Source organism: Rutidosis leptorrhynchoides, chromosome 7 (assembly GCF_046630445.1).
Source record: "Rutidosis leptorrhynchoides isolate AG116_Rl617_1_P2 chromosome 7, CSIRO_AGI_Rlap_v1, whole genome shotgun sequence".
In the NCBI taxonomy this organism is placed as follows: Eukaryota; Viridiplantae; Streptophyta; class Magnoliopsida; order Asterales; family Asteraceae; genus Rutidosis; species Rutidosis leptorrhynchoides.
The window spans coordinates 187,360,940-187,368,901 of record NC_092339.1 but is presented as its reverse complement, the minus strand read 5'-3'; the positions used below and the strand labels follow the sequence as shown (position 1 = coordinate 187,368,901).

Below are 7,962 nucleotides of genomic sequence, written 5' to 3'. Positions count from 1 at the left end.
TATATATCGTTTTCGAGTTTCTTAAATTAATAGTCTCATTTTTATGTATATAACTCATTGTTAAAATACCTAATGAGATACATACTTATAATAAAATCATGTTAACTATATATATAACCATATATATGTCATCGTATAGTTTTTACAAGTTTTAACGTTGGTGAATCACCGATCAACTTGGGTGGTTAATTGTCTATATGAAACCTATTTCAATTAATCAAGTATTAACAATTTTGATTGCTTAACATGTTGGAAACACTTAATCATGTAAATAACAATTTCATTTAATATATATATAAACATGAAAAAGTTCGGGTCACTACAGGAGCAGCCTGTACAGCGGAGAACGCTGGACGGTTAACTCCACAAAACTGTTATTTCCAGCCTTCCTGATGCTACTTTTATGCAACCATTATGCCTTTTATACGTGTATACGATAGAATACACCATTACCTACAAAATAGATAAGTACCATGATTCTAAGATATTGTAACTATATTTTCAACACATATAACTTCAATAAAAAGTGGTACAAAACAAAATAAATTATGTAGGTAACATACAACTTATGCAACATTTGATCACTTACTTTCTTATAGAAAGATGCAAGATGAAACACGTTAGTTTTATTACATATTTTGTCATCGCCAAGAAAGTTGAAATATAGATCAAACACAAATCAATCAGTTCAAAAAAATCACAGCAAACATCATCAATTATTAAATGCATATATAAAAAATAAGTCACATTTATCTTATTGCAATCCTAAGGAGCATAAAATTAATTAAAGTCATGCAAATTAATCAAAATATCATATAGAAATTTTTATCGGGGCATCAAATGTACAAATAACAATAACAATAGATAAAACATCAAAATAAGGAAGGTACAACAATTGATGTTAACAAAGCTCATACACAATTGATGTTTAACCAAACACAATCTAACAAAATTCAATTTTTGTTCAAGCATTTCATCAAACACCTAATATGCAAAAAAAAAAAAAAAAAAAAAAAAAAAAAAAAAACCAATATGTAGTAGTTATAACTTAAAAGTAAGCAAATAAAATTCTTTCAAGTGTTAGGGTTGCCAAATTTTCACATAAACAAAAACCCATTAAAAGTTGCACAACTAGTGCATTTTCTCAAAATGAATCAGCCTTTTGAGAACCTTTCTATACATGAATAACCAAGTTGAAGATAAAGCAACACTATCTTAGTGAAACATATAATCACCCTTCTCTTACCATATCAATAACCAAGTTGAAAATGAAAACACGTGTCTTGGACATTGTACTATGTAAATATAAATCTCAAGGACATGTAATTAATTTTGAGAGAAATATTGTAAAATCACGGTCAATGCGTTTTAAGCATCAATCCAACAACAATTAACAATAACTAAACTATTAGTATTTCACAAATAAAAGTAGGCAAAGAATAAAGAACAAATGAATAGATTAGGGTTTAGAGAGGTTAAAGAAAATAAAGGTTTATGAGAACCTGATATTCTTTCAGTATCCGATACAACAACAAAAATAGAACTTGCCATCTTCAAACTCGAGTGTAAACCTCTACAAATCATAGCCACGAAACAAAAGTTATACCTTTTAGAGCCATTATCAACGTACATTTAAAACACATATCCAATCAAAATCAAACCTTATACTAAGAAATCTAACAAATACAAACTAAACTGATCGAGACCTATTACCTCTCCGGCAATCGGTAGATAAATACTTCTATGAACAAAGAAAGGCTAGTACATCAATAAAATAAACAAAATCCAAAAAACTCAAGATACTTACATGAATTCCTCTTCAGTTTTTTCTTCATACCATTTAGTTATAACGTATCAGATTTGCAATCTACAATTCAGATCAGTAAAACAGACGGGTAAATAATTTTGAAAAAAAACCTAAACTTAAAAGAAATATTTACCGGAAAAAATTTAATGAATCTCATTAGGGAGATGAAGAACTCCTGAGGCGATTAAGGAATTGAAAGAGGATTCAGAGATTATTCAATTTTCTAGGGTTTTTTGTAATTGGGAGAGGAGCGAGATACAGAGAAAAAAGGAGATTTAGGGTTTAAAAAAATGAAGAGATAGCAGATGAAGGAAAGAGGCGATTTAGAGATTATGCAGTTTTGAATGGATGAAGATGGTAGTGGTTGATGAAGGATGAAGAGATGGTGGCAGTGATTTTCTGAAAAGATAGAAGTGTATGGGAGAAGATACCAAAACAGTCAGGTTTTCTTGGAAATTATCAAGCGTGCAATTTTTGTTGGCCCAATTCAAACTGGCTTCAGTATTTTTAATTTTGAGTTAAATGTTTTTAATTAAAAAAATACTTTTGAGTTAAATGTTTTTAATTCAAATTGTTATTACACGAGATTTTTTTTGTAATTATTTAATTAAAAATTAATCCCCCTTAATGACATCATCAAAGGCCCTATCTTTTTTTTTTTCTTTTTTTTTTTGATTTTTTAAGCCATGGGAAGCCTTGTTTATGACATCATACTTTTAGTCAAATATTATAGTAGAATAGATCTGCTTATGTACTTGAAATCACTTTCATTAGTTGTTTGTAAACTGTTAATTTGTAAAAATAAAGGTGGTTATTTCAATCCCTCTGCTTTTAATGGCTTAGTTATGTATAATTTCAAATGGATATCAAGCCTCAGTGTGGAAGGGTCCGCGATTAGTTACCAAGCAACCCGTGTTCAATTCCTGGGGGCGGAAGGTTTTCACTCCAATTTCCTGCGATTAGTTGCCAAACAACACAGGTCCCGCGATTAGTTGTCAAGCAACCCGAGTAGGAGTTTCCTTCTAGCGTGTGTGGGTGCAAATGATGAAGGTCGTTGAAATAAATGATCCGCTGATGCAAATTCGCCGTTAAAAAAAAAGTTATATAAAATATAAGCTAATCAATCAGTTAGTATATCTTAGTACATAATGTATATGCATCAGTTAACAACATAAATTCTGAGACAAAAGTTTCAAGTTGGTGCTAACGAAAAAATATTGTATAGTGTTGATGTAACCAATACCTAACAACATAAATTTTTAGGCAAAAGCACAACTATTTTTAACCGTTAGTTATTTTTTTTTGCCAATTTCTTATTATTGAGTACGATAAATGGTTTACCACAATTTTTCGGTGACTGTATGCCAATTTCATTATTTAGTTTATTTTTTTTTTGTTTTCTTGAGCAGCATATTGAAGACCTGACACAAGTAAAGTTCTCTTTGCAACGAGTGATATCGGCCAAAAAGTCACGTTTTTACCCCCGATATTAAGCCTAAATCAATAAAGTTTCAAATTTTGTAGGCAAAATAATTGTTTTTCGGTTAATTTTGTAAATTAAGTAATTACAAAGGCAATACAAAAAGAATCAAGTAAAACGGAGCTAAAACGAATATTCTAGAGCGAAAACGGTGAAAGGCAAGTTACGACCCAGGAAATCAAGTTACGATCCCGAAAAAACAGCAGACCAAGGCAGTCATACTGCTTGCCATCCGGCCTGCCATACGGCTTGCCACCAATGGATACGTCCTGCCATGCATCCGGGCACAACAAACGGCTCACCAGGCCATACGGGCAGGCAGTATGCCGTATGGCAGCTGGAACTTTGCCTATTTAAGAAGCTTTTTGCATTCATTTTTAGACACACTCAATTTGTAATTCAGTTTAGATTTTCAAGTATTTTTAGTTAGTTTTTAGTAGTAATGAGGAAATTTAAAGATGAACTCAATACAGATTTTAAAGATGAACTCAATATAGATTTAAGTGCCTCAATACAGATTTAAGTGCCTCAACTCTTAAGTGCAATGAGGAAATTTAAAGATGAACTCAATACAGATTTAAAGTTCACCAAAAAACAAGTGACTATAGATTCATTTTTCACTAAAAAATCTTAGAAGTTTGGAATAGTTTACTAATTATTAATTTATAATTTCGCTGGGACTAATATATTTACATTGGGATTTCAAAAAAATTATTATCTTATTATTTTATCGATTGGGGTCCAATTTTGTACTGGTCCCAAGTTGGGACCGAACAAATTATTAATTTTATCGAGGTTATTAATTTATCGAGTATTAAATTATAGAGGTTCTAGTGTAGCTAGCTTAGCTTTTATTTTCCGGAACATATCCCGACGAGTCCCTGCGATCTCGGGCAGATTTCTTCGGCTTTTCAGGTTTTTATCCGAAACGCTTGTCTTTTTAAATAAACATGTATTATTATCATTTATGTTTAATAATGCATTCTGATATTGCCATGTTAACTTAATTAATATGTATGTTGCCATGATAGAAGTTTGGGTTAGCGTAGTTATGTTAAATTAGTACGATTACTGTTGTGATGTTGAATTTGTGAGTCCGATAGATTTGTATCCTAGCATCTTAAGGATTGACCAACCTAGGTTGTGATAAGGACTTGTCCACCTATATGAACTTAGCTACTTCATAGGATTAAGACCCCTACTTATACTGTACCTGAAGATTCTATGAACTCGGTATGACCGGAATTCCCGAGAGGCATCTAATGCGCTTTTAGGACACGGGACTTAGGAATTGAGACATGAATGACCTAGTATTCCTATTGATTGTTCTAAAGAGACCTCTTATGAGCTATTAAGATCTAGTTAGTGCCTTAACTGTGTGACCCAAACCTATTGCATGTTCTTGTTTGATTGTTGCCTTAGGATTAAGTCAAATCAAGTGTTTAGGTATCTATTAGGTTTCTATATGTTTTACTATCAGTATATCAACTGTAATGCTGTATAATGTTTAGATTGGTATGATCTCATTAGTATGGTGAAATTGTTGTTAGTTTATGTTGATTCCCCAAATGTAATTAAGGATTTAATTTTGACAGAATAGTAGATATGTACACTAGAATGTTATGTGCGGCCAGCACAGGTTTGTTTATGTATAGACATCAAATTTGCTGTGTCGAGTGTTTAGTTTGCTGCATAATCTACCAGCACAAGGTAGACAGTATTCTTCAATTAGCACAGAATGTGTACCCAGCAATTCAAGAATATCAAGTGACTCAGCATAGAAGAATCAGCATGGCTGGAAAGCAGCTTACTACACGAGACAGCTATGCTCCATTACAAGCATAGTGGTTTCTTGAGTGGTCTATATCAATCGTACTATTCAACAGAAGTTGAAGACAAAGTTGAACAGAAAAGGACAAGCGTCAGCGGTTGACAAGTAACCTTACAAGACCACGTGGCAATGCAGAAGTTTAACGCATGTGCAGACATGTGTCATTCTTTGTCAACGCCTATGGAACACAACATTCTATTTGTTTAATCAAATAGTGGTGCAAAACTGAATTGGGGTGTTCCTGCAAATAGCTACCAAAGAGGAAAGAAGAGAGCACGCTCTCTGATGTACAGACATCCTATGTACCAGTGGACAATAGAATAATTATACTGTTAATAGGACTACTATAAATTGATGTATCCACTATTGTAACAACCAGAGGTGTGGGTTTTATTTATTAAGAGTCCAAACGTGTAATAGCTTTAGATAACCTCAATAGCTATAACTTAGGTGAATTTGTATCAACCAACTATCATTCCGCCAAGGATAGTTGTGATTCTTTGTGATTTATATCAATAAAGAATAATCGTTGAAAAATTACCTTTGACTCTTATCTAATTTACTTGCATGAATACTAATTTGTTTAAACTATTAAGATAATCAAACGAATTGTATTCACCCCCTACAATACTCCTGTTGTTAATCAAGGGACCAACAGTTTACATTAATGTTTTGTCAACTTGACCCGGCGGACTCCTTCCGTTTGTGATTAGTGTTCACTCAACACGACACATTGTTATTCAGTTATCCAAACTGATAATGAGTGTTAACTTACACCTTTTACCTTAGAAAGCTAAACGTAAATTTAGGCCTTGCAAAATATAAATAATAAACCACTGTTCTTCCTCTCGATTAACTGATTCTGACGCCTTGCTGCCTAACGACACCGCATAAATAAAACCGTCCATTTCGGTCATATCATAGGAGTAACAAGTTTTTGGCGCCGCTGTCGGAGATCGAATATTTTGATTGAGAAAGATTTTAAACAGACAAAAGTATTATTTGGTGGTGTCTAAGAAAGACAATTATACACGGATTTGGTTGTTAGATTTTCCGAGTTATATTGGAACCTAAAGGATCATGCCTCTTCGTAGTCGATCTGGCCACTTAGGTACAAAGTAATCTGTAAGAAATCCTATCAATTAGAATATCCGATAAGATTATCGACCGAATTTAAAGAGTAATTGTTTTAATTAAATTATCGATCCTTTTAGTTAATAAATATTTTCTCAAAGTTACTTTTTAAAGTCTTTTAAACAAAAAGCCTAAAAAATAGAACAATAAAATACTCTTGCTTCTATGAAAAAGTCATGCTTAGAAGAAAGATGAGGACCAATCACCTTAGGAACTGAAGGAATTCCTGAATCAGTTCACATATGATCAAATTGGTCAGCATGAAGAAGTTATGGGTAAAACAATATTGGATAATTTTTCTCATTTTAGCTACGTGAAAATTAGTAACAAATCTATTCCAACCATAACTTAATCAACTTGTATTGTATATTATGTAATCTTGAGATACCATAGACACGTATACAATGTTTCGACCTATCATGTCGACACATCTATATATATTTCGGAACAACCATAGACACTCTATATGTGAATGTTGGAGTTAGCTATACAGGGTTGAGGTTGATTCCAAAATATATATAGTTTGAGTTGTGATCAATACTGAGATACGTATACACTGGGTCGTGGATTGATTCAAGATAATATTTATCGATTTATTTCTGTACATCTAACTTTGGACAACTAGTTATAGGTTACTAACGAGGACAGCTGACTTAATAAACTTAAAACATCAAAATATATTAAAAGTGTTGTAAATATATTTTGAACATACTTTGATATATATGTATATATTGTTATAGGTTCGTGAATCAACCAGTGGCCAAGTCTTACTTCCCGACGAAGTAAAAATCTGTGAAAGTGAGTTATAGTCCCACTTTTAAAAATCTAATATTTTTGGGATGAGAATACATGCAGGTTTTATAAATGATTTACAAAATAGACACAAGTACGTGAAACTACATTCTATGGTTGAATTATCGAAATCGAATATGCCCCTTTCTTTTAAGTCTGGTAATCTAAGAATTAGGGAACAGACACCCTAATTGACGCGAATCCTAAAGATAGATCTATTGGGCCTAACAAACCCCATCCAAAGTACCGGATGCTTTAGTACTTCGAAATTTATATCATATCCGAAGGGTGTCCCGGAATGATGGGGATATTCTTATATATGCATCTTGTTAATGTCAGTTACAAGGTGTTCACCGTATGAACGATTTTTATCTCTATGTATGGGATGTGTATTGAAATATGAAATCTTGTGGTCTATTATTATGATTTGATATATATAGGTTAAACCTATAACTCACCAACATTTTTGTTGACGTTTTAAGCATGTTTATTCTCAGGTGATTATTAAGAGCTTCCGCTGTCGCATACTTAAATAAGGACGAGATTTGGAGTCCATGCTTGTATGATATTGTGTAAAAACTGCATTCAAGAAGCTTATTTGTTGTAACATATTTGTATTGTAAACCATTATGTAATGGTCGTGTGTAAACAGGATATTTTAGATTATCATTATTTGATAATCTACGTAAAGCTTTTTAAACCTTTATTGATAAAATAAAGGTTATGGTTTGTTTTAAAATGAATGCAGTCTTTGAAAAACGTCTCATATAGAGGTCAAAACCTCGCAACGAAATCAATTAATATGGAACGTTTTTAATCAATAAGAACGGGACATTTCAGTTGGTATCAGAGCGTTGGTCTTAGAGAACCAGAATTTTGCATTAGTGTGTCTTATCGAGTTTGTTAGGATGCATTAGT

General features: G+C 32.4%; 1 long non-coding RNA gene across 1 annotated transcript; it reads right to left on the bottom strand.

Annotated features, from left to right (window-relative positions):
* Nucleotides 1–324: 324 nt before the first annotated feature.
* LOC139856846 (uncharacterized) lies at nt 325–2,234 on the bottom strand. The gene is made up of 4 exons (XR_011762197.1): nt 1,941–2,234; nt 1,808–1,867; nt 1,503–1,573; nt 325–453 (listed from the first exon to the last, which is right to left on the bottom strand). It is a non-coding gene; the product is annotated as an uncharacterized lncRNA (long non-coding RNA).
* Between the last annotated feature and the right edge of the window lie 5,728 nt (nt 2,235–7,962).